We start from the raw sequence: 27617 nt of genomic DNA on the forward strand, positions 1-27617 counted from the left end.
CTGATTGTGGATCAAATTTTTTGAACTTTTAAAGTTGGAGTGTTAACATGTGGGCAAACTGAATAAAGCCCTTTGCACATGTGAAGTATCTGACTGGTCTCCCACCAGCAAGACTGTGTTGCTGTGTCAGTAAATGGGATGAGAGTGAATCCCTTTCCAATTTTAACTGGTGAACAATCTGTTTACAGTGTGAGTTTATCTACACATTTTCAGCTCAGACATGGATCTCAAAATCAACTGGTAATGGGTTCCACATTCTTAGCACTACATTAGAAAAAGGAAGAGGAGTAGGCCATTCGGCCCCTCAAGCCTACTCCGCCATTTAATAAGATCATGGCTGACCTGATAGTCACCTGAAATCTGTATCCCACCTATCACTGATAACCTATCACTCTCTTGCTTCCCAAGGATATATTGACCTCTGCCTTAATAATATTCAAAGACTTTGCTTCCACAGCCTTTTCAGGAACAGAGTTCCAAAGTTTCACGACCCTCTGAGAGAAAAAAAATCGCCTCATCTCCATTTTAAATGGGTGACCCCTTGTTTTTAAACAGCCATTCCGAGTTCTAGATTCTCTCATAAGAGGTAACATGCTCTCCAAATCCGCCCTGTCAAGTACCCTGAGGACCTAATATATTTCACTGATCAGGTAAAGTAAATCAAAATACTGCAGATGCTGGTTATCTGAAATAAAAACAGAAAATGCTGGAATTCTCAGCAGATCTGGTAGTGACTGTGGAGAGAGAGACATGGTTTTCATTTCAGGTCTGTAACCTTTCATCAGAACTGCACTGCATCTGAAATGTTCATAATGCCTCTCAATCCAAAGATGTTGCCAGATGTAGTAAGGGAACTCAAGAAGGAAATGAAAATCCCCTTTGAGGAATGGAATCCAATGCAAATGAAGGGTGAACTGCCCGACTGACCAGAGACAGTCAAGGCACCTTTCCCTTCTTTAAGACGCTGGAACATTGACTCTAATTTTATCAGTGAAATTAACTGATTTGAGACATTGAAAGGATTCTCGTTACTGCATATCAGGAATTCAAACCTAATATCGGCTTCAGGACAATCAGAATACTTGGTATCAGACAAGACAATGAAAGGCTCGAAGGGAGATGGCACCGGTTGTAAGAGAGCTCGTTCCCGGTGACATGGATGCGTCTGCAGTGGGTGGGATCAGACTGTTTCCAAGTATCTGGAATGAATTTCCCACCCTTTATTTTGGAAGAGTAAAACTGATAGAGCGTGATAGCTATCTGGGTTGTGGCAATCTGAAGATTAGACTCACTGACACCCTGGTTTGGATACCTCATCAGTTCGGTTTGTGTAAGTGTCTGTGGCGCAACTGGTCAGCGTGTTTGCCTGTTAACTGAAAGGTTGGTCATTCAAGACCACCCAGGGGGTGAAGATTTTTACTGTTTTTTCCCCTCATCACCATTCATTGTCACACAGTTCCAGGTTGTCATTGGGTACTTGGGCTGCAAGATATCCCCAAACGGTGGCAGGTCTTTTGTTGTCCAGTGAGCTCCCACAAAAACAGCTTCTTTTTAAAATTACGTTCTCTGTCAAATACAATGAGAAAAGATTTGGACCCACTATGTACCTTCGTCTAACCCATCAGAAATTCATGAAATTATTGGAATCGAACGAACCACTCAATGATTCCCTCTTCCTCAACTCCACAGTGAGTGAGACAGGGAAAAGCAGAAAAGCAGCAATATTCCGGCCCCGCACACTCCAATCACCCGCTGCCAGCAGAAAGCGGCGACTGCAGCTTCAATCAGCGGGTTACTGCCCATCCCTGGGATGCGATATACTCCAACCCGGGCCAAACCTCCCAATACACCGAGCACAGGCTCTGGAAAACGCAGGTAGATTATATCCCGGTCACTAAACCTCCGAGCAGCATTTACAGAGTTCTCGAGTGAGTGAGTCACAAATAAAAATCGCACCACCTTTCTAAACTTTTCACTGTAAAATTCCTTCATTTTATTGAAAAGCTGACTGTTGTGAATCTGAAAATGAGCACCATGGGATTTGTGTTACTGAGTGACTTGTTTTCCATTGTTTTCCCGTCAGGTTTGCAATTCAAATTGTGTTGGATATTGATGCGATTCTGATTTCAAAATGAGGATCCGAAGTAGCTAAATATTAAATGCAGGAGAAAATCCTGAGGAAAATGGATCACAGTATTTGGAAGGAGGTGCAGCTAAGAAGCAGAAGATGTGAATGATGTGATTGATGATTGAGGGGAATGCATTGCAACTTTGGGGCATTTGTAGGCCAATTACGTTCCACACTTTAAAATTCCGGTCAAGCTGAGGTATCAGGTAGAAAGCAACAGGTTTAACCATGTATATTGGGATACAAAACAATGTTTCATGTTCCTAGCTAGCTTAGTCGGCAGAGCATGAGAATGTTAATCTCTGGGTCATGGGTTCGAACTCCTCGCTGTTGCTGTAATACTTTGAAAATCTGAATAAAAGTCGTACTGTCTGGAAACATTGACCCTCACTTCAGCTGCTGAGTTTTTCCAGCATATCCTGTTTTTGCTTCAGATTTCCATCATTCACAGTAATTTGCTTTTATCTTTTTAATTTGAAATCTTGCTGCTTAAATAAAACATCAACTGATCACTGCGGCTCCTGTGAACTTACATGGCAGATATTCATCACTGAAAGCAACTGACACACGTCAAATTCAAAGTACTTTCATGTCGCATCTCTTTCTGCTTCTGTCTCGCCCCCAGCTCCCTCTGCCCGTCCAGCTCCCAGGTCAATTAGCTGCTTCATGCAGACACAGTGAATTCGTGGGAATGGGTAAAACTCGTGGGGAAAGAGACACCTGGATCTCATCTTCCTGATTCTCCCAGATACTGATTACAGGAAACTCTTTCGAGTTATCAATAGTCACAGATTGCAACTCTTTCAAGTACAGTCACGGTTTTTGGTTTCCGGGAGTGGGACATGAACCCACAACCCTCTGATTCAAAGGCGATGGTGCTATGGACTGAGCCACAGCTGACACCTCTTGTGCACAGTGCCGATTATCTACAGTCACTCCCCTCCAAATTGTTCAGCTTTTTAATTGATTTTCACACTGGGTTTCAATGTGAAGAAAGCAAAGCTGTGATAAGCTTATATTGTTCAGCAGATGTACTGCAAGAAGTTACATAACAGGCTGATGATAACAGTGCTCTTTGGACGTGGTGAGCTCCAGTGAAGGATTGACACCATTAATGTGTCGCTCAATTAGTCTCGTGACAAATCTCGTGCTGGAAATGACAAGAAAACCCGTTGAATTTGTTCCGTGTTTTGGTTTCAAAAGAGCCGAATACAAGGTAAGAAAGTACATCTCGCTCGAGTGGGTTATAAAATGGCAGAATGACCCGTGCTGTTGCTATAAAATTATAGAAAGTTACAGCACAGAAAGAGGCCATTCGGCCGGGCGTGCTGCTTTCAAAGAGCAGTAGTGATTGTTTGATCCATCAGGAGTGATATTTGTGCCGGTGTAAACCGTAGGCGGCAAAATTCGTACTTCTCCCACCCAAACTTTGCCTCACACCAACATTTCTACATTCAGTGCTTTGCAACTTTTCCTCTTCCTTCATTCCCTCACTTCACTTGAACCAAGTGTGATGTTATCCAGCTCTGAGGCAAAACTGAAACTCTCACTTCTCTGATTCTGGTGGAGCTTTTAAACGTTTCCAATCAATCAAAAATCAACACTTGTTCCAACAAATTCAGTAACTCGACATTCCCTGACCGGGAATCGAACCCGGGCCGCGACGGTGAAAGCGTCGAATCCTAACCACTAGACCACCAGTGAATCTACACCAGAAGTTTTTGATTTGGCTTATCTGCGCTGCTTTTGCCTGTTGTTTTTCAGTTTAGATCTCTTTCACCACAAAACTGCCTGTTTAGGTTCAAGATAAACGACTTCTTCAGCCAATGAAAACAACGGTTGCTGTGAGCTGGAATATGAAATTGACAGTGAGGTGAAATAGCCCCACAAGCTGCTCATGTATAACTTTCAATTTCCAAAACCCTCCACCCTATTCGCTGTTGGTCCAATGGCAGCGCCGATTCTCAGTCACTGGACATCAGGGAAACTACCAACAAGGATTGACAATTGCATTATGGAGGCAATTTATGACATTTTCTTTTTCATTCCCGATCTCTTTCACCAGACACAACTTTCTCCGAACAATTGATCTGTTTGGGTTGAACACAAGTGACTTCTTCACCAAAGAGATGAACCATTGCTGATGGCTGGAACATGAAATCGATACTTTCCTCCTTTAAGACAGTTCTTAAAGCCTCCCCCTTTGACCGAGCTTTTAGACATCTGACCGAATATGTGTCTCGGTGTCACACTTTGATATATAATGCTCCTGGGGAACGTCTTATGACGTTTCATTAGGTTAAAGGTGCTTTATAAATATAAGCTGTTGTAGGATATATATGGAAAGGTTCAGACTTTTATCTTTTTACTTTTAAAATCTTGCTGCTTGAAATAAAAAAAAACACCAACTAATCACTGCGGCTCCTGTGAAACTTACAAGACTGTCATCCATCACTGAAAGCAACTGACACACATCTAATTCAAAACACTTTCATGTCACATCTCATTCTGCTTCTGTCCCTGTCTCGCCTCCAGCTCCCTCTACCCGTCCAGTCCCCAGGTCAATTAGGTGCTTCATGCAGACACAGTGAATTCGTGGGAATGGGTAAAACTCGTGGGTAAAGAGACACCTGGATCTCATCTTCCTGATTCTCCCAGATACTGATTACAGGAATGTGCACAGCGCCTATTATCCACAGTCACACTCCTCCCAGTTGTTCAGCTTTGAAACAGATTTACACACTGGGTTTCCATGTGAAGAAAGCTGAGCTGTGATAAGCTTATATTGTTCAGCAGATGTACTGCAAGAAGGTACGTAACAGGCTGATGGTAACAGTGCTCTTTGGACGCGGTGAGCTCCAGGGAAGGATTGGCACCATTAATGTGTTGCTCAATTAGTCTTGTGACAAATCTCGCACTGGAAATGACAAGAAAAGTCCCTGAATTTGTTCCGTGTTTAGGTTTCAAAAGAGCCGAATACAAGGTAAGAAAGCGCATCTCGCTCGAGTGGGTTACAAAATGGCAGAATGACCCGTGCCGTTGGGAAACATAAAATTATAGAAAGTTACAGCGCAGAAAGAGGTCATTCGGCCGGGCGTGCTGCTTTCAAAGATTAGTAGTGATTGTTTGATCCATCAGGAGTAAAATTTGTGTCAGTGCAAACAGTAGGCAGCAAAATTCGCACTTCTCCCACGCATATTTTGCCTCACACCAACATTTCTACAGTCAGTGTTTTGCACCCAGCCCTTCTCCTCTCTTCTTCCTTCATTCCCTCTCTCCACTTGAACTAAGTGTGATGTTTTCCAGCTCTGAGGCAAAACTTAAACTCTCACTTCTCTGATTCTGGTGGAGCTTTTAAACGTTTCCAATCAATGAAAAATCAACATTCGTTCCAACAAATTGACATTCCCTGACCGGGAATCAAATGCCGCAGCGCTGAGAGAGCCGAATCCTAACCACTAGACCACCAGGGAAGCTGCACCAATAATTTTCGATTTGGCTTGGCTACGCTGCTTTTGCCTATTGCTTTTCAGTTCAGATCTCTTTCACCACAAAACTGTCTGTTCAGGTTCAAGATAAACGACTTTGTCAGCCAATAAAAACAACGGTTGCTGTGAGCTGGAACATGAAATTGACAGTGAGGTGAAATAGTCCCACAAGCTGCTCATGTGTAACTTTCAATTTCCAAAACTCTCCACCCTATTCGCTGTTGGTCTAATGGAAGCGCCGATTCCCAGTCACTGGACATCAGGGAAACTACCAACAAGGCTTGACATTTGCATTATGGAGGCAACTCATGACATTTTCTTTTTCATTCCCGATCTCTTTCACCAGAGACAACTTTCTCCGACTAATTGGTCTGTTTGGGTTGAACACAATTGACTTCTTCCCCAATGAGAAGAACCATTGCTGATGGCTGGAACATGAAATCGATACTTTCCTCCATTAAGACAGTTCTTAAAGCCTCCCCCTTTGACCGAGCTTTTAGTCATCTGACTGAATATGTGTCTCGGTGTCACACTTTGTAATATAATGCTCTTGGGGAACGCCTTTTGACTTTTCATTAGGTTAAAGGCGCTTTATAAATATAAGCTGTTGTTGTGTAGGATATATATAGAAAGGTTCAGTCTCCAGTTTTACCTTTCACGCTGATGCTTTCCTCCGCAACATTTTAACATGAATTCGCACAACTCATGTGAATCAAATTTGCGACGTTAACAACTTTTTCACCCCCTCAGGGAACTGAACCACATTGACAATCACAGAGAAACCAACACAGAGATATACACCGAGAGTGACAAAGGCCGAAGGAGAGACACACACCCAGAAAGCAAGGATGTCACCGACTCGGCTCAGTGTTTGATCCATTTCCGAAAGCAAATTTCCTGAATGCTGACAAATGAATGGGAATCAGAAAATACCGACGTATTTGGATAGGTTTCCTTCTAATCAACTGATAATTAATTTTGCTAAAATCAAAAATGGTGAAAACTTTAGTCAGCAGGATTCCAACCCTTGTGTTCATATTTACAACAAATATACATTATCGAACTTTCGCTCACACTCAAATAAACAAGTTTGGATAATGCTCTTGCCAGGTTTCAAACCGCAGCTCCATCACATGTGAAATGACCATGATCCCCACTGCCCTGCACAAACCCTGTGCTGTAAAGATCCCAATGGAGCTGTCTGGAATGTTAAACTGTGACGTCATGCAGCAGCACTTTGGGTCTTTGTTTTGAAGAAATGGAATTCGGCTGTTCTCATTAGGAATGCTGGAGACAGACTGATCAACAATGTTATCATCAAATGGCACAGCTCAGTAAGAGGACCTTCCACCCATGGTGTCTCTGTCAGTTTTGCACACAGAGCTTTATAATTAACGACAATTGCCTTCTCTTTCTCCTTAGCCCTGTTTCTTTTTCACTTTCAAGCCATTGTTCAATTCCCACTTGGAAACTCGGAGTCAAGAAAGCCAATACTGAAAGCTTCAGCTGGTTCCTCACCTGAGCAAATACGTCAGACTTGCTCCAGGCACTGACGTTTGCAGAGCTTTACTTTGGCCAGAAGAACAAGGCAATATAATTTGCAGGCTAACATGAATGATTTTTTAAATTCATTCACGGGATGTGGGCTTCACTGTCTGGGCCAACATTTATTGCTCATCCCAAATTGCCCTTGGGAAGGTGATCTGGCTTCTTGAACCGCTACAGTCCATGTGGTGTAGGTACACCCACAGTGCTGTTAGGAAGGGAGTTCCAGGATTTTGACCCAGTGACAGTGAAAGTACGGCGATATATTTCCTAGTCAGGATGGTGAGTGACTTGGAGGGGAACTTCCAGATGGTGGTGTTCCCATCTAACTGCTGCCCTTGTTCTTCCAGCTGGCAACGGTCGTGGGTTTGGACGCTGCTGTCTATGGAGCCTTGGTGAATTCCTGCAGTGCACCTTGTAGATGGTACACACTGCTGCTACTGCGCATTGGTGGTGAAGAGAGTGAATATGGATGTAGTGCCAGTCAAGCAGACTGCTTTGCCCTGGATGGTGTCCATTTTCTTCAGTGTTGCGGGAGCTGCACTCATCCAGGCAAGCAGGGAGCATTCCATCACACTCCGAACTTGTGCCTTGTAGATGGTGGACAGGCTTTGGGGAGTCAGGAGGTGACTTACTCGTTGCACGACTCCTAGCCTCTGACCTGCTCTTGGAGCCACAGTGTTTGTACGGCTAGTCCAGTTCAGTTCCGGGTCAATGTTAACCCCAAGGGTGTTGATAGTGCGGGATTTGTGATGGTAATGCCATTGAACATCAAGGGGCGATGGTTGGATTCTCTCGTGTTGGAGATGGTCATTACCTGAGACTTGTGTGGTGTGAATGTTACTTGCTACTTGTCAGCCCAAGCCTGGATTTATCCAGGCCTTGCTGCATTTGGACATGAACTGCTTCAGTATCTGAAGAGTCGGGTATGGCGCTGAACATTGTGCAATCATCAGCGAACATGCCCACTTCTGATCTTATGATGAAAGGAAGGTCATTGGTGAAGCAGCTGAAGATGGTTGGGCCTAGAACACTACCCTGAGGAACTCCTGCAGTGATGTCCTGGAGCTAAGATGGCTGACCTCCAACAACCACAACCATCTCCCTTTGTGCTAGGTATGACTCCAACAAGCGGGGAGTTTTCCTCTGATTCCCATTGACTCCAGTTTTGCAAGGGCTCCTTGATGCCACACTCGATCAAATGCTGCCTTGATGTCAAAGGCAGTTACTCTCACCACATCTTTGGAGTTCAGCTCTTTTGTCTATGTTTGAACCAAGACTGTAATGAGGTCAGGAGCTGAGTGGCACTTGCGGAACCCAAACTGGACATCAGTGAGCAGGTTGTTGCTCAGTCAGTGCCGCTTGATAGCACTGTTGATGACCCCTTCCATTACTTTACCGATGATGGTGAGTAGACTGATGGGGCGGTAATTGGCCAGGTTAGATCATTCTCACTTTTTCATTCCCAATTTGGTGGGAAGAACGAGGAGAGACAGGATAAATTGCAGGGTTCCGTGGAAAAGGCCAGGTAATGGCCATGACAAGATGGGCAGAAAGACTGCTTTCTCTGCTGTAACTTTTATGATTTCATACAACTAATAGTAGAATAGGAACAACTTCTGTAGTCGTGGCCGAGTGGTTAAGGCGATGGATTAGAAATCCATTGGGGTTATCCTGCGCAGGTTCGAATCCTGCTGACTACGTTTCCTGTTATTTCTGATTTTAACCACGCGCAGACAGAACTAATTGTCGTTTGAATCGAGGAAAAGTGATCCAAACATATCCGTGATCTCTTATGTCCATTGATTGTCAGCCTTCTGCAAATCTCCAGCCGGAAATGGAAAACAAAAATGAGCCAATTAGGTGACATGATTTCATCCTGGCATTTGTCTCTCTTTAGGCCTCTGTCAGTCTCGGTGTACACCGCTGTTTGTTTTCCTTTGTGTGGGTCAATGTGGTTCAGTTCCCTGAGGAGGTGAACACATTTTTACGAGAACAAACTGGATTCACATTAGTTGTGCAACTTCACATTACAATGTTACAGTGAAAAATATCAGGATGAAAGAGACAAGAGGAGTCTGTCTCTTTCTATGTATGGACTACAACAACAACTTATATTTATAAAGCTCCTTTTACCTAATGAAACGTCATAAGGCGTTCCCCAGGAGCATTGTATAACAAAGTACAACGCTGAGCCTCATATTCGGTCAGATGACTAAAAGCTCCGTCAAAGGGGGAGGCTTTAAGAACTGTCTTAAAGGAAGAAAGTATCGATTTCATGTTCCAGCAAACAGCAATGGTTTTTCTCATTGGCTGAAGACGTCACTTGTGTTCAAATGACACAGACCATTTGGTCAAAGAAACTTGTCCCTGGTAAAAGGGATCTGGAAAGGGAAAATTCCACAAGCAGCCTGCATGTGTCAAACTGCTAGGTTAGTGGTTAGAATGCGGTAATTTTATCAGTACAGCCTGCATTCGATTCCTGGTTAGGGAGTTGAAACTTATTCCTCCTGGGCGAGCTGTTCAAATCAAAGTGATTGATTTGCTGGTTGAAAATAACACTGTAAAGCTCTGCTAGAAATGATGGAGTGAGAGTGTAAGTTTCACATCAGAGCTGGAAATGTCACAAGGGCAAAACTCGGGAATAAACCCAGAGTCGGAGTGTGGGAGTGAAAATAAAAGAGAAGGACTGTGATAGGTTACAAAGCACTGACTATAGAGCTGGTGGTGCACGGCAGAATATTATTCCCGTGTTACCCATGTCACATGCAGCTCTAATTTCCTGATTTATCCCATGCCCAACATTACCACTACAGTTTGGTGGCCCACAAACAACTCCCACCAATGTTTGCTGCCTCTTGTTGTTTCTTAGCTCCACTCAAACTAATTCCACATCTTGATCCTTCAATCTGAGATCCTCTGTCACTAATGTACCGATCTCGTTCCTTATTAACAGCGCGACCCCACCTCGTTTTCGATTTGTCCATTCTTCCTAAAAGTATTCAGGTCAACCAATCACACTGTTCTTTGAAAGCAGCACACAGGGCCGAATGGCCTTTTTTCTTTGCTGTAACTTTCTGTCATTTTATTTTTCCTAATACCACGGTTAAGATTAATTTTCTTACCTTCCATATGATGCTTTGAATTCAAGACATTCAGCAAATTCAGCGAGTTTTCTTTTCATTTATGGCAGGGAATTTGGAACCGGACTCGTTGAGCGGCAATTAAATGTTCTCAATCGTCAGATGCAGCTCACCGAGTTAAAACAGGCACTGTTAGCATTAGCCTGTTATGTACATTCTTGCTGTACATCTTCTGAGCTATAAGCTGATCACAGCTCCACTTTCTGAACATTGAAAGACAGTGTGAAAATAAGCACAATTTCAAATCTCAACAACACACATATTTGTGATTTTCTGCGTGTGTCAATGTGGTTCAGTTTCCCATTTTTACCACCCAAACATTGGCCATGTTAGTTCTGTGGCTTCATGTTAAGGTGGTACAGGGAAAAAAAGAGCAGTTTTAAAACATTTCTCCCTTTCCTTTGAATGGAGACTGTTCAGCAACTAAACCTCCAGATGTTACTTGGTGATGATTGAAGCTTTCACATGATCTTATTAAATAGCTGAGAACGCTCGAGGGGCCGAATGGCCAATTCCTGATCATATTTTTTTATATTCTAATTCAGTGTGAATGTTGGTGAAGACAATGTTTGTGTCTAATCTGAATGTGGTAGTGAGGCCGAGCATGCTCAGCCGCTGGTTCAGGTTTCGATCTCCCCGGTGATTTGGGCTTCACTCCCACCGCTGCCAAACTTTCTGGTGGTTTGTTATTTGAGGCGCTTCCCAAAAATTCTCCGTGCGGTGAAGGGGCAGCTGATCTGTGCAGTATTGTATATCATTTGGAAGAATGAGGAGAGACAGTGTAAATCCCAGGGTGACTGGAAAAAGGTGGGACAATGACACGGACTGGAAGACCTCCTTTCACTGGAACTCCCTGTATTCATTCTATTATTTTAAACAAACAACATGCAGCCTTTACCCAGTTGTCCGGGCCGAGTGCTGAAGGCATTTTTACACATGGTTCGAATCCTGCCAACTCCCTTTCTTCTCATTCCTGATTGACACAAACTGCCTGCAGAATAAATTATCTGTCAAATGAAAAAGAAAACCACCCAAATACCCCCGTGTTTCTTACTTTTGTTATTCTGAAAACATTCACTACATTTGCAGTCTGAAATGGAACAATAATTGGCCAAGTTGGTGACATCCTTGCTTTCTGGGTGTTTGTCTCTCCTTCGGCCTCTGTCACTCTCGGTGTATGTGTCTGTGTGTGTTCCTCTGTGTGTGCCAATGCGGTTCAGTTCCCCGAGGGGATGGACACATATTCACTTCATAAACTTGATTCACATTAATTGTGCAGCTTCATATTAAAATGTCAAAGAGAAAAATATCAGGATGAAAGATGCAAGAGAGAGTTTGCTATGTTTGGAAGGAGGTGCAGCTAAGAAGTGGAAGATGTGAATGTTATTGATGATTGAGAGGAATGCATTGTAACCTTGGGGCTTTTGTAGGCCGATTATCTCCCACACTTTGAAATTCAGAACAAGCTGAGGCTCCAGGGAGGAAGGAACATTGATCTCCCTGAATTTTTGCATAGGGAACAATGACTCTGCATTCCCGGCTAGCTTACCTGGTAAAGCGTGAGACTCTTAATTTCAGCATCGTGGGTTCGAGACCCACTCTGGGCGCTGCTGTTTTTTTAAAGCTTTGATGGGTGATCCCCAACTCCCCATCCCTCCAGCAGTGTCACCGCTCAAACTGAGTCTCTCTCCATCCCACTTTGTTAATATCACAGTTGCTGGCCTCTGAGTGAAAACAGCCTCGGCTTCACTGGAAGTCGGAGAGCTTCGTGCTTCGGATTTGGTGCTTTCACCGCCGCAGCCCAGGTTCAACTCCTGATCAGGAGCTAACTTTTTTCTTACCGCTGTGTGAACTGACACAATGCACAGGAATTCCTCGTGTAAACTATTAAAGCGAACCTGAAATTTAATGTAGGGAAGTGTGAAGTGATTCATGTTGGTCAGAAGAATGAAGAGAGGCAACATCACATAAAGTGTACCATTCTGAAGGGGCTTCTGTGTTACAGAGCGAGTGGTTAGGATCTGGAATGCACGGCCTGAGAGTGTGAGGGAGACAGATTCAATCGCGGATTTCAAAAGAGAATTGGACAGAAAATTCAGGTCTCCGGGGAAAAGACGGGGGACCATAACATTCTAACATGAAGTTGCACGAATAATGTGAATGAAGTTTGTGATGGTAAAAAAGTGTTCATCCCCACAGGGAACTGAACCACATTGACACACACAGAGGAACACACACAGACACATGCACCGAGAGTGACAGAGGCCTCAGGATCCACAAACACCCAGAAAGTTAGGATGTCACCAGCTTCTCCAATTATTGTTCCATTTCAGACTGCAGATTTGGTGAATGCTTGCCGATGAACGGAAATGAAGAAATGTGGAACAGAAGCCGGAGAAACACACGGGAGTCTTTGGAAAGTTTTTATTCCATTTCACCAACAATTAATTTAATTCTGGATTCATCTAAAATAAGGAGCAGCAGACAGCGAGGATTCAAACCTACACGGGGAGAGCCCAATAGATTTCAAACCCATTGTCTTAACCACTCATCCGCAATTACAAACCTCACATCAATTTCAATCTTGTTCATATGAAATCACAGAAAGGTTATAACAGAGAAAGAGGGAGTTCGGCCCCACATATCCCTAGTCACCCTGCAATTCATACTGCGTCTCCTTGTTCTTCCTGCCAAGATGAAGATCTTAGTACATCACGGCCACGAGCCGATGCTCAGGTGAAGTGACTGAAAGAACAAATCAAATGAAATTTCGATTCGAACCCACGAAGAGAACAGAGGCCAAATAAAACACCTTAACCCAGCCGGCCACGCTCCCACTATCAAAGGTAAACTAACCATTGCCTTGGGTGGTAACAGCTCCAAAATAGAACATAACAAATAGAAGCAGGAATTGGCCATTTGCCTCTCCAGCGCCTCATAGTGTCAGAGAATCAGTGCTAAGACTACACACAGATGGAGGCCATTCAGCCTGGGTCGGAGGAACAAAAGACTCAGGGGCAGGAATGGGACATTCAGCCCCTTGACCCTGCTTCACCATTCATTGAGGTCACGACAAATCTGGTTGTGGTCTCAACTCCGCCTTCCTGCCTGCTCCCCATAACGTTTGACCCCCTTGTCTATCAAAAATCTGTCTAATTCTGGCTTGTGTAAATTCAATGACCAAACCTCTGATGAAAATAATTCCACAGGCGAATGACCCTATGAGAGGAAATAAATCTCCTTAACTCCGTCTGAAAGGGGAGATCTCTTTCTCTTCTGGAAACTAACTCACCTGGTCTCACTCCCCCGCGTTTGTCCCTGGAGACCTGCATTATGTCCAATTCTCTTTTGAAATCCGCGTTTGAATCTGCCTCCCACCCATACTCTCACGTAGTGCATTCCAGATCCTAACCACTCGCTGTGTAACAGAGAAACCCCTTTAGAATTACCGGCTTCGGGACTATCAGAATACTTGGTAACAGACAAAACACGGAAAGACTCGAAGGGAGACGGCACCGGTTGTAGGAGAGCTGGTTCCCGGTGACATGGATGTGTCTGCAATGGGTGGGATCAGACTTTTTCCATGTGCCCACAATGAATGTCCCAACCTTTATTTGGGAAGAGTAAAACTGATAGGGAATAATTGTCATTGCAGTCACGGCAATCTGAAGCTTTCTCTCACTGAGCCATTGGTTTAGGATATCTTACAGAGTGCAAGCTCTTCTATCGAGTCTCTGTGGCGCAATTGGTCAGCGCGTTCGGCTGTTAACCGAAAGGTTGGTGGTTCGAGACCACCCAGGGACGAAGCTGGCACTTTTTTCTCCCCATCATTACTCATTAACGCTCTGATTTGTTTCGGGGCCCTGAAACTACAAGAAAATCCATCCCACCTCCCACGTTGAAAACTCGGCTGTCACCCACTGAGTTCCCACACCAAGCTCTGTTTCTGGATATTCATTTCAGACATAACAAAGAATATGAACGATCGTGAACCCCCATCTAAATCAATACAGATCTATGAGGCTATTGGATTGAAACAAGCCCATCAGTTAGTCGCTCTTCCTCAGCTCCACAGTGAGTGAGACAGGAACAAGTAACAATATTCCAACCCCGCACTCTCCAATCACCCGCTGCCAGCGGAAACATCTTCTTATTTTGCTGAATGTTATCTTCAGAAATGGTGAAGAGCGAATCTAATGTGGCTGCAAGATCCAGCATTCAGTTCACATTCAACAACAAACAGGAATGGGAGCGATGTAACTTTTCCACACAGCTGGGTGATAATGTTTCCCCGAGCATCGAATGGAGTAACTTGCACATGCGAAATGAGCGGGGTAACCACAACGCTACAGGAACATTTCCCTGCCTGGATCCCAATGGAGCTGTCTGGAATGTTAAACGGTGACGTCATTCAGCATCACTTTGGGTCTTTGTTATGAAGAAATGGAATTCGGCTGTTCTCATTAGGAATGCTGGAGACAGACTGATCAACAATATCATCATCAAATGACACAGCTCAGTAAGAGGACCTTCCACCCATTCTATTTGTAACCAGCCTTCTACAAAGATCTTGCCAATTAGTCCCAGTTTCCTTCTCCCTTTCCATGAATCAGAAATTTCTCTCTTTCAACCATTGCCAAATTCCCTTTTGAAGAAGGAGTTTCTGCAGAATCCGTGCAGTTTGCCTTAATGAACATTTCCCTTACCCAATGAAATGAAGAGTTGGACTTTGGTTCCTTCTGAAGTTTTTGATATAAACATTAGTTATTTGTGCAATTAATTTCATATTGAATTTACAAAAGACGTTTATTCTGATCGGACATGTCCTCAGTATTTTCTCAGTCATGATGATCATGAAACTATCACGGATTGTCGTACAAACCCATGCGATTCACCAGTCCTTTAGGGAATTCAATCGGTCGTCCTTACCTGGTCTGACCTGCCTGTGACTCCAGACCAACAGTGATGTGATTGATTCTTAACGGCCCTCCGAAATGGTTTAACAAGTTACACAGCTCAAGGACAATTCTGGATGGGCAACAAATGCTGGCCAGCCGTGCCTATGAAAGAATGAAGATCCATGATGAGGAGCGATGAAAAGTGATTTTGTACCATGTCTCCCATTCCCTTGTGTTCAATCACAGTATCAGTTGCACCTGCCTTTAGGGTAATGCTAGTCTTTGTTTCACACTAGTAATAATCTTTCAGTCAGTAAGTAACTGTGAATTTGCATTTGTAAACTCATTAATTTCTGTTGTTGACTAAAGAAACTGGCATTTTTTTGTGCCTAGTCAGTTTCATCCCTCCTGATTTTGAGAATGCTTTTTGAAGTTGGCGAAGGGCAAATTTAATGTGGCGGCAAGGTACTATATTCAGTTAATATTCAGCAACAAATGTGAATTATGGAACTTTCCCTCACACTTAGATGTGTAAATCTCGATAATGTTTCCACCAATTTCCAGACAGGGGACTTTTTGCATGTACTTGATAACCACTACACTACAGAAACGATGGACAGAACCACAGAGAGTGACTTAGAATGTCAAACCGTGCAGTCTTACTGCACTTCCGGACCCTGGTTTGTGGAAGTGCAGTTCGACTGAAAAACACAGCCATGGGGCAGAGAAATTGATCTGAAATTAGAATCATAAAATGACACAGCACATCAGCAGGTCATTCAACACTTCACACATGTGCGAACTATCTCACTGTAATTCGTCTCATTTTTGTCTCTTTCTCATAACTGTGCCTTTTGGAGAAAATCATCCAAAGCCTGGTGAAGTGCCAATGACACATGGCTGTGAGATAATATATTCAGTTATTGTTTAGCAACAAACGGGAATTGTGCAACTTCTCACAATTAGATGATTCAGTTTTGATAATGTCTCTGCCAGCTTTTGAACCAGTGACATTGTGCATGTGAAGCGAATGTGATAACCACTATTTGTATTTTTATTCATTTATGGGACGTGGGCATCGCTGGCGATGCACCACAGAAACAATTTGCGAGAAAAAGCCAAAGGGACCTGTATAGAATTTCAAACTGTGTAGACCTGCTGCACTGCAAGATCCTGTTTCACAGGTATAAAATTGGGGCGGGACATTTTGGAATGCTGCAGAGAAATTGATCTAATTGTAAACTGACACAGTGCATTAGGAGGCCATTCGACCCATCGGGTTTGTGCTTTCTTCAAATAGCTAACCACTTAGTTCCAATATCATTCTCTTCCTTCATAACCCTGCAGGTATTTTTTTCCATTTCAAATAATTATGAATTCCTTTTTGAAAACTCTGAGTTAAGGAAAACAATATTGAAAGAGGTGCAGGAGCTTCTGCAGTGTCCATGCTCAGTGTGTGAAAATTAACAAAGTTTCCCTGACCCAATGACACGGAGAGTTGGACTGGGGATTCAGATGTTGTCTTCGAAATGAAGAGGAATATTTATTTGTGCAATTGATTTCCTATTGAATATTTAAATGAAGTTTATTCTGACCAAGCATCTCAGTCGATATATACAATGTAATTCCCCTTATTGTACAGCCTGTTACAGAGGCTGTTATAGAAAAGAGGGAAAGGTTTGCTACAGCTGAACAAAGCCCTGATTAGATCACACCTGGAGGATTGTGTATAGTTCAGGGAATGGCACCTTATAAAGGATCAATATTGGTCTTGGAAACAGGGCAGTGCTGATCCAGCAGAATGTCAGTTCTGGAATGTAAGTGGACATTCTCCCCTCCGTAAATTGAGGTCATCCAAAACTGCTGCCCATGTCTTCACTCACAGCAAGTCCCATTCCTCTATCACCCTCTACTCGTTGACCTACACTGGTTCCCGGTGAAAGAATGCATTTACTTCAAACTTTCTTATCCTTGTGTTCAAATCTCCCGTTGTTCTCGCCCCTCCCTATCTCTGAGATCTTCTCGAACCCCACACGTCTCTGAGATATCTGTGCCCCTCTAATCCTGGCCTGTTGTAAGTTCCCAATCAGAATCCCTCCACCATTTGTGACCGAGGTTTCAGTTACCGAGGCCCCAAACTCTGGAATTCCCCCGACCTCTCTTTCCTCCTTTAAGACGCTCTGTAAAACCTATCTCTTTGACCAAGCTTTTGTTCACCTGGCCCAACATCTCAATATGTGTGACGGTGTCAGACTCTGTTACATAATGATCCTGTCAACCATCTTCGGAGGTTTAAGTACATTAAAGACGCTATCTAAATCTAAGCTGTTGTTGTAATGGGGCATATAGAGAAGGAGACAAGCTCCTCTTCCAACTTTCACCCTGATATTTTTTTGATTTGAAGTTGCACAACTAATGTGAATAAAGTTTGTTATGTTAAAAATGTGTCCATTCCCTTGGGGAACTGAACCACATTGACACACACACAGACGAACGGAAAGAACAAACCACGGGAGTGTTTGCGTGGTTTTGATTCCGTTTATCCAATAATTAATTCCATGGGCACTTTATTAAAATCAGGAATGATGAGAACTGGAGACGGTAGGATTTGTACCTCTGTGAGGAGACCCCACAGGATTCCAACTCCAACCCCTTATTCACTCCACCGTGAACACAGGGCCGATAATGACGTCACTGCTGTTTGTATAAAATCAGAGACGGCTACATCAGACGGTCATTCAGCATGTCGTCTCTATGGAAGAGCAACTCAACTATTGTAATTCCACACCCCGCCTTTTCCCCACAGCTACTCTCCTCGTTCTCCCTGTCAATATGAGGTGGCATCTTGCTTGTGCTAATGGTGCTGCTAAATGTTGAGCAGCAGTGGGACGCAAACTCACGACTTCATACATACTTTAAGCCAGCGCCTTAGCTCGCTCAGCCACGCTGGGCGAAATTTATGAACTGTTTCCTTCACAAGTTTTGGCACTGAAATAGAACAAAAACTATAGATTAGGAATAGGCAAACTACTGCGGATGCTGGAAATCTTAAACAAAAGCAAAAAATGCTGGAAAAACTCAGCAGGTCTGACAGCATCTGTGGAGAGAAAGGCAGGATTAACGTTTCGAGTCTGTATGACTCTTCTTCAGAGCTAAAGGGAAGTAGAAATATGAAGTCTTACTTCCCTTTAGTTCTGAAGAAGAGTCATACAGACTCGAAACGTTATCTCTGTCTTTCTCTCCACAAATGCAGTCAGACCTGCTGAGTTTTTCCAGCATGTTTTGGTTTTGTTTCAGAGTAGGAATAGATCATTCCGAACCTCAAATCTGCTCCGTCAGTTAATCAGATCATCCTGCACTTCGTAACAAACAAAAATCATCTCCACTCAAAAATACAACGAGCTGCAGTGAAGAGTCGGGACCATTTAAACTCAATGAACTGGTCTGGTTCCAAATCTCCTGCTGGAAATGACAAGAAAACTTCTCACTGAATTCACTCCGGGTCTTGACTTCAGAAGGACAGGACACAAAGTAACAAAGTACATTTCGATAAAATGTGTTATAAAATGGCAGAATGACTGGGAAAGATCATCCGTGCTGTTGGGAAACATAAAATTATGAGAAGTTCCAGCTAAGAAAGAGGCCATTCGGCCTGGGCTGCTGCTGTCAAAGAGCAGTTGTGATTGGTTGATCAGGAGTGGTCAATTACTCTTCCATTTCCGACTGTGAATTTGATGAATATTTGCAGATGAACAGAAATAAGAATCACGGGGTATTTGGATGTTTTATATTCAATTTAACCGATAACTAATTCTACAGACCGTCAGTTAAAATCAGGAATGATAAGAAGCATAAACTACAGGGCTCCAACTTGCGTGAGAAAACTCCAGCCAATTTCCAGTCCATCAGTTTAACCAATTCGCCACAATACTTAGTGAAAGTTCGCTATTGTTTGTATAAAATAATAGAATGGAGACAGGGAGTAACAGATAAAAGAGATTTTCAGTCCGTGCCATTGCCCCAACCACCTCTCCCAATTCCCCCAACCAAAATGCAACACTGCACAGGTCAGCCGTCCCCTGGCCACACAGAGGATTTTTTGGAAGCGTCTCAAACAACAAACCGCCGGAAAGTTTAACAGCCGCAGGACTGGAGCCCAAAGCAGGAAAGCCTCGGCCAGCATCTTAGCCCAATCGGCGACTCAGTACCACATTTAGAGCAGAAACAACCATTGCCTTGACCGGCATCGGCTCTGAATTAGAGTGTGGGAAAAATATGATCAGGAATAGGCCATTCGGCCCCTCGGGCATTCTCAGCTACTTAATAAGATCATGTGAAAACTTCAATCATCATCCGCTTTGTAACATCCGGACATTTAGTAGCTGAATAGTCTCCACCCAAAAAGAAACAGAAAGAAATGCCCTCTTGCATCTTTTAAAACAGCGCTTTTGTTTTCTCTGGACCATCTTAATCTGAAGCCACAAAACTATCGTAAATAATGTTTGGATGGTAAAAATGAGGAACTGAACCACATTGACACACACAGAGGAACACACACAGACATTTACACCGACAGTGACAGAGGACAAGCGATTGTTTCTAAGGAGAGACAAACACCCAGAAAGCAAACATGACACCAACCTGGCTCCGTTTTTGTTCCATTTCTGACTGGAAGTTTCGCGAATATTTTTGTGAATGAACAGAAATAGGAAAACGCCCGAGTGTTTGGATGGACTTGATTCAATGTAACCGATAATTAACTCTGTAAACACAGAGTTAAAACCAGGAATAATGAGAAGCGGGGAACCCCAATGGATCTGGACTCTATCGCCTTCACCACTCAGTCACCACGAGTGACTCAATGCACAGGGTGATGTTGTTAGTATGAAATCATGGGTGGCTACAGCAGAGCAGGAGAACATTCTTGTCCGTGGCGGCTTTCTGGAAGAGCAATTTAACTCATTCCATAATCCCGCCTTTTTCCCCACAGCAATTTATTTTGAATCTGTCTCTCCTCGTTCTTCCTGTTAAAATGAAACACCGCACACAAACCGTACAATTCGATTTGCGCTGGCACTTGTTCAACTCGCTGTTCAAGCTGCTCATGTAGAACTTTCAATTTCCAAAACCCACCAATCTCATCACTGCGGCTCCTGTGAAACTGACAAGGGAACTCACAGCAGATATTCATCACTAAAAGCAACTGACATACATCAAATACTAAACACGGTCATGAATTTGTTTAGTGTCTGGAATTCAAAGTGTCAGATAGAAGGGCAGGGATTACTTCTCGCTAGATTGAGTTATGAAATGGCAGAATAACTTAGAGAGATGCAACCGGGGTGTTAGGAAACACAAAATGCCAGAAAGTTACAGCAAATAAAGAGGCCATTCGGCCCTGTGTGCTGCTTTCAAAGAGCAGTGTGATTGATCTGAATATTCAAGGGTATTCGTCATTTAGGAAGGATAGACAAAAAGGGAAAGGAGGCGGGGTCGCGCAGTTAATAACGACAAGATCAGTACATTAGTGAGAGAGGATCTTAGATTGATGGATCAAGGTGTAGGATCAATTTTGGTGGAGCTAAGAAACAACAAGTGGCAGCAAACATTGGTGGGATTTGTTTATAGGTCACCAAACTGCAGTGGTAATGTTGGGCACTGTAATAAATCAGGAAATTAGAACTGCAAGTAACATGGGTAATGCAGGAATAATATTCTGCCGTCCACCACCAACTCGATAGTCAGTGCTTTGTAACCAATCACAGCCCTTCTCTTATTTTCACTCCCTCACTCGGACTCTGCATTTGTTCCCGAGTTTTGCCCGTGTGACATTTCCAGCTCTGATGTGAAACTTTAACTCTCACTCCCCTGACTCTGGCAGAGCTGTTCTGTGTTGTTTTCAGACTGGAAGAAAATAATGTTGGTTTTAACAGTTTGCCCAAGAGCAGTAAATCTCAATTCCCTGACAGGGAACCAAACCTGAGACGCAGCAGTGAAAATGCTGAACCCTAACCAGTCGGCCATCAGGGAAGCTGCTGACAGGGCTGGAAATATGGCTTATGGAGGCTCATTTTGGCATTTTTTCATTCCCGATCCCTTTCACCAGAGATAAATTTCTCTGACCAAATGGTCTGTTCAGGTTCAATACAATGAGCCAATGAGAAGAACCATTGCTGTTATCTGGAACATGAAATCGATAGTTTCCTCCTTTAAGACAGTTCTTAAAGCCTCCCCCTTTGACCGAGGTTTTAGTCACCTGACCGAATATGTGATTCGGTGTCACAGTTTGTAATATAATGATCCTGGGGAACACCTTGTGACGTTTCATTGGGTTAAAGGCGGTTTATAAATATAAATTGTTGTTGCAGTTTAACATACAGAGAAATAGACAAACTCCTCTTGCATCTTTTACCCTGAGAGTTTTTCCTTGTAACATTTTAACATGAAGTTGCACAATGAAAGTAAATAAAGTTTGTGCTGGTAAAATGTGTTCAACCCCTCGGGAAACTGAACCACATTGATACACACAGAGGGATACACCGAGAGTAACAGAGGCCTAAGGAGAGACAAACGCCCAGAAAACGAGATGTCACCAACTTGGCTCAGTTTTTATTTCATATCCGACTGGAGGCTTGTAGAAGACTGACACATAAATGGATTTGTTTGGATGGCTTTTCTTCTATTTGAATGAGAATTCATTCTACAGTCAAGCAGAAATAACGAGAAGCACAGTCAGCAAGATTCGAACCTATGTCAGGAGGCCCCAATGGATTTTAAACCCATTCACCTTAAAGACTGGGCCACAACTACAGAACTTGCTAGCATGTTAATATTATTTGTTTAAAATCATAGAATGGTTACAGCAGGGAAAGTGGGCCTTCTGCCCGTCCTGTCACTGCCATTACCCGACCTTTTCTCCAGAACCCTGCAATTTATACTGTCTCTCCTCGTTCCTCCTACAAAATAATAGCATGTTTAGTCAAAACAGAGAAGACTCGTAGAGCCACTAACAGCATCGAGTGTGTTAGACATGAACATGAAATGAACAGTGAGGTGAAATAGTGCCACAAGCTGCGGATGTACAACTTTCAATTTCCAAAACCCACCAACCTCATCAATGCGGCTCCTCTGAAACTTTCAAGGCAAATATTGTTCCTTAATAAGGTGCCGCTCCTAGAACTATACACAGTCCTCCAGGTGTGATCTAACCAGGGCTTTGTATAACTGTAACCTTTCCATCTTTTCTATAACAATCTCTGTAACAGGTTGTACAGCAAGGGGAATTAGATTGTATATTTCGACAGAGGAAAATGAGGAGGTGCTTGATCTCACAGCCATGTGTCCTGGTCAACGTTCATGAATCTGCAACATAATGAAAAAAACATTTAGGCCTACATCGAGCGCTTTCGAAATCTATAGAATTATTGGATTCAAACAAACCCATCAGGTATTCGTTCTTCCTTAGCTCCACAGTGAGTGAGATAGGGAAAAGCAGAAAAGCAGTAATATTCCAGCCCTGCACTCTCCAGTCACCCGCTGCCAGCAGAAAGAGGCGACTGCAGCTTCAATCAGTGGGTTACTGCCCGTTCCTGGGACACAAGTCACTCCAACCCGGGCCAAACTTCCCAATTCACCGAACATAGGCTCAGGAAATGCAAATGTATTATATCCCAGTCCCTAACCTCCGAGCAGCATTTACTGAATACCCGAGTGAATGAGTCACAAACAAAACTAACACCAACTTTCTAAATCTTTTTATTGGATGTGTTCATTTCATTTTAAGTTCTGCAGATGGGAAAATGGCCAAAATAGTGGTTGGTGAATAACAGCTTGTAACCATGTTCCTCTCTCCCACTGCAATGCTGATCCTTCCAATTTACAGGCATTTGGGAGCAATTATCAGTTTGATACACAGATTAGCTCCGTCTCCATATTATGAGATGGATCTAGAAGCACCGGAGAAGGTACAAGAAAGATTTACTGGAGTGATGTTAAAACTGAAAACTTTTAACATTCAACAACGATTGAACTGATTAAATAGGTTTTCTCTAGAAAACAGGGTGAGGGAATGACCTGATCGAAGCCTTTAATATTCCAAAAGGGTTTGGAAGATGTTTCTACTTGCGGATAGACAAGAATAAATAAAAGTTGGTTAACAGGAAATCCAATGTCCAATTCAGAAGCAACGTCTTTAACCAGAGATAAAAGCAGAAAATAATGGAAATACTCAGCAAATCTGGGAATTTCTGTGGAGTGAGAACCACAGTTATATTTTCAGGTCTGTGCACTGATTCAGTACAGTTCTGCTGACCAGTCACAGACCTGAAATGAAAACTATGTCTCTCTCTCCACAGACACTACCAGACCTGTTTAGAATTCGAAAATGTTCTGTTTTTATTTCAGATTTAGAGCATCGCTTTCCTTTTTTCTTCAGATGATAATGTAGAGCCCATTGCCAGGAGGATTAGAGATCCAAGTCTGTGTTGGACACGCCTAGGTACAGTCACACTGTGAAAACATCATTCAGCAGCTAATTATGGAAAAAAAGGTTTACTCGATCATCTGATTAGTTGACACAGCAGCAGTCACATCTGATGGTGAAAATTCAGAGATTTCATGTGTCCGAAGGCATTTACTCAGTTTGACCTCCAGTGAACAATCCAGCTATAAAAGTTCAAAGGATTTGCTCCGCAATAGGCACATTCTGACTGACAAGACGGAGTTTAAATGTTTGGTGTATGGAAGGAGAAATCACTTCTTCACTTCACCTGCGAAGAATCCAGTGAATTCACATCTAACTGTAGGGGTTTGTTCTGTTGTTAATTACACCTAGAACAGAAGTATGGTAGAAGCCGATGCAATTTATTTTATCAATTGATTGTATAATTTTATATCTTGACCTTAAAGCTGCAAGTACCATCGGCTCATAAAAATTTATTGTATATGCAATTACATCCTCCCAGAGCGCCAGGGTCTTACGCATGCGCATTGCGGAATCTGATTCGCACCTGCGCATTGCGGTCTCCTGTCTGAGCATGCGCAGAGCTGTCCGTGTCTGGAGCCGCAGAGAGGGTAAGAAAATGGCGACTGCAGCAGAATACCAGAGTTATTAGGTGGACGGGAAGAATGGAGCCAACAGAGTTGACAGGGAGGCTTCATAAACACTTGGTACAGGCCGCAGAGCCTTAATAAGAAACTACCGGCCCCGCGTTTGCAGCGAACAGACCGGCAATGGCTGGATCTCTCCCTCTGCTCGGCCCGGGGGAGCGGCTGAGCAGCAGGGCGCATGCGCAATCATCCTGGTCAGGTAGCAGGAGGAGACATAGGAGCAGAAATTAGGCCATTCGACCCATCGAGTCTGCTCCGCCATTCAATCATGGCTGATAAGTTTCTCAACCCCAATTTTCTCCTTCTCCCCGTAACCTTTGATCCCCTTACCAATCATGAACCTATCTACCTCGGTCTTAAATATACTCAATGACCTGGCCTCCACAGAATGTTGTGAATTTCTACCCTGGACTGACAGGGATGGATTTTGGAAACTCCTTTTACAGGGAGTGTGAAGGGGAGGATTTACACACAGCAAACTCAAACCACGAGAAATTTTTCTCTCTTATCAATCTCTGTCCTGGACTGATAGTTTTGTAATCTTTTCATAGGATATTAACTGGGAAGGATTTGCTGACGGGAAACTCAAACCAAACATCAGATCAAGATCTGACAGACTCACTTGATTCATCAGGACCTGGATATTTTCGGCCTTTGAGAGTAACTAATGAGTTTCAGGTCATTATCACTCACTGTGTAAAATTTCTTCCTCACACCCCCCCCCCTGTAAATCTTACCTCATATCTTAAATCTGTGTCCCATAACCCTTTTATGCTCAGATAATGTGAACAGCTTTTCTATAACTACCTCATGTAAACCAATCATAAACTTGTGCACCTCTATCAAATTTCCCCTCAATCTACTTTGCTCCAAGGAGAACAACACCAGTTTCTCCAAACTAATCTAAAATCCTTCACCCCTTGAACCATTCTGGTAAGTCTCCTCCACACCCTCTCAAGGACCCTCACATCCTTCATCATGTGTGATGATCACTGGTTTGCACAGACCCAGATGTTCTGTGTTCGTGTGTGTGACATCATCACACATCGACAATTGCACGGTGACATCAGCGCACATCAACAATTACACGGTGACATCACCCCGCTCCCCGGGTATTTCCTCAACTGGGAGATTTTTCTCTGACTCCAGTGCTTCTGATATCTTTCCAGCTGCAGGCTCCAGCAGGAATTTCCAAAGCTGAAAAGAGTTAAATTGTTTGAGAGATGAGTAGTTTTGACCATTCATCTACAATTTGGAGCTTTTAGTCCTCTGCTCTGTTATCTGTGTGAGGTCCGACAGCTCTGCGGCTGGTGTGACTCCTTTACTGTGGATCTGATTCTGTGTCCATCCATTGCTCTGTTCCACCTCTGCCCTTCCTGATCACCTCTCTGCTGTTGTCTAACTTCTTCTGTCTCTAATAATGGGTGTATTTTAGCTCTGTTTAGTATTTTCCTGTTACTTCTGCCAACTGCTGCGCTGACCATGTGCTGCTGGCTTACCAGCTATAGCTTCCCACCATGTCTTTCATAGTCAGGAATTGTTTTTCCTGTGCTATAGTCCATCTCTCTTCCATCTCTGAGCTTATATTTATCATCAGATTCTGCATAATTTTTATTCCCAGTAATTCATTCTGCACTCCCTGAAATGTTTACTCCGTTTCTCTCTCCACAGATACTGCCTGATCTGCTGAGTATTTCCAGCATTTTCTCTTTTTATTTCAGATTTCCAGCAGCTGCAGTATTTTGCTATTATTTTATTGCAGGCGTTGCTCACAGAACCGAGTCTAGAAACACAGACAGACCAATTAAGAGCCGGTTTGTATCAGGGTGGCTGTTGGTTACAGAAGTTGGTCCCTGGCCTCCAGTGTAGGTCCTTTCTCATCAAGTTATAGCATCATTGAATGATTACAATACAGACGGAGGCCATTCAGTCTGTTGTGCCCCTGTTGGCTCTCTGCAAGACCAAATCAGTTAGCCTCTCCCTCGCCTTTTCATTAACAAAACCAGCAAATGTTGCCAATCCCCAGTTGCTTGTGAAGGTGATGTTTGACCTTCTTAAACTGCTGCCGTCCATGTGGTATGATGAACGTGCTCCCACAATGCTGTTCGGTAAGGAGATACAGGTTATTCCCCCAGAGATGATGAAGGAACAGTGATATATGTCCAAATCAACAACAACAATTTGCATTTGTATGGAATGTTTTTGTGTACTAGACCTTTCCAACGAGTTTCACAGATGTGTTATAAATCAGGAGCCTTTGTAGTTCAGTGAGCACAGGGGTGCGAGTAAGCACACGGGCAGCAGAGTTTTGGATGAGCTCAATATTACAGTGAGGTTGAATGTAGGAGGCCAGCCAGGAGTGCGTTAGGAGAGTTAAGTCTTAACAAAGGAATGTATGAGAGTTTCAGCAGCAGATGAGCTGAGACTGGGGTGGAGTCGGGTGATGTTACTGAGGTGGAAATAGGCGGTCTTGGTGATGATGTGGATATGTGGTTGGAAGCTCATCTTGGGGTGAAATATTTCACCATGTTTGTGAACAGTCTGGTTCAGCCTCGGACAATTGCCACAGAGAGGGCTAGTGTCAATTATTATAAATTTATTGATTACTAAAATCTGAAATAAAAACAGTAAAAATTGGAAACTCTCAGCAGATCTGAAAGAATCCATGGAGATGGAAACAGAATTAACGTTTCAGGACTGTGAGCCAGTGAAAGAGGGGAGGTGGGAAGAAGAACAGAAGGAAAGGACTGTGAAAGGCTGCAGGTTGGGAGAGGTTAACTGACAAAAGGGGTTTTTTTTATTCGTTCATGGGATGTGAGTGTCGCTGGCTAGGCCAGCATTTATTGCCCATCCCTAATTCCCCTTGTCCTCTGGACATTTAAGAGTCAACCACATTAATGTGGGTCTGGTCATGTAGGCCAGTCCAGGTAAGGACAGCACATTTGCTTCCCTAAATGACGTTAGTGAACCAGATGGGTTTTCATGACAATCGGCAATGGTTTTGTGGTCATCATTAGACTTTTAATTCCAGATTTTCATCCAGATACATCAGAGAATCATAGAATGGTTACAGCACAGAGGAGACCGCTCGGTGGGTCATGCCTGTGTTGGCCCACTGAAGGAACAATTTACCTGGTGCCACCTCCCTCCCTTTTCCCAGAGCCTGTGATTAACCAAGATTGAACAAGATCTGTATGTAACAAGAAGTTTACATGAAGGGGTAGCAGAAAAAAAAAGTAAAACAACTTGTTCACAGAGTGATTCATGAGTGGGGTACAGGATAATGTACCTGTGCAGGTCAGTGAGG

At 43.3% G+C, this 27617-nt stretch overlaps 1 protein-coding gene and 3 non-coding genes across 4 annotated transcripts in view; 3 read left to right on the forward strand and 1 right to left on the reverse strand.

Moving 5' to 3' along the window:
- Positions 1-27617, forward strand: part of LOC144698033 (uncharacterized) — a 53327-nt gene that overhangs the window by 12357 nt on the left and 13353 nt on the right. The gene's annotated exons all lie outside the window — the stretch shown is intronic.
- Positions 3761-3832, reverse strand: trnae-uuc (transfer RNA glutamic acid (anticodon UUC)). Its single transcript has one exon. It is a non-coding gene; the product is annotated as a tRNA-Glu (tRNA).
- On the forward strand, positions 8783-8864 carry trnas-aga (transfer RNA serine (anticodon AGA)). The gene has a single exon. It is a non-coding gene; the product is annotated as a tRNA-Ser (tRNA).
- On the forward strand, positions 14035-14108 carry trnan-guu (transfer RNA asparagine (anticodon GUU)). The gene has a single exon. It is a non-coding gene; the product is annotated as a tRNA-Asn (tRNA).

This window comes from Cetorhinus maximus, chromosome 23, assembly GCF_964194155.1.
Source record: "Cetorhinus maximus chromosome 23, sCetMax3.hap1.1, whole genome shotgun sequence".
Lineage (NCBI taxonomy): Eukaryota > Metazoa > Chordata > Chondrichthyes > Lamniformes > Cetorhinidae > Cetorhinus > Cetorhinus maximus.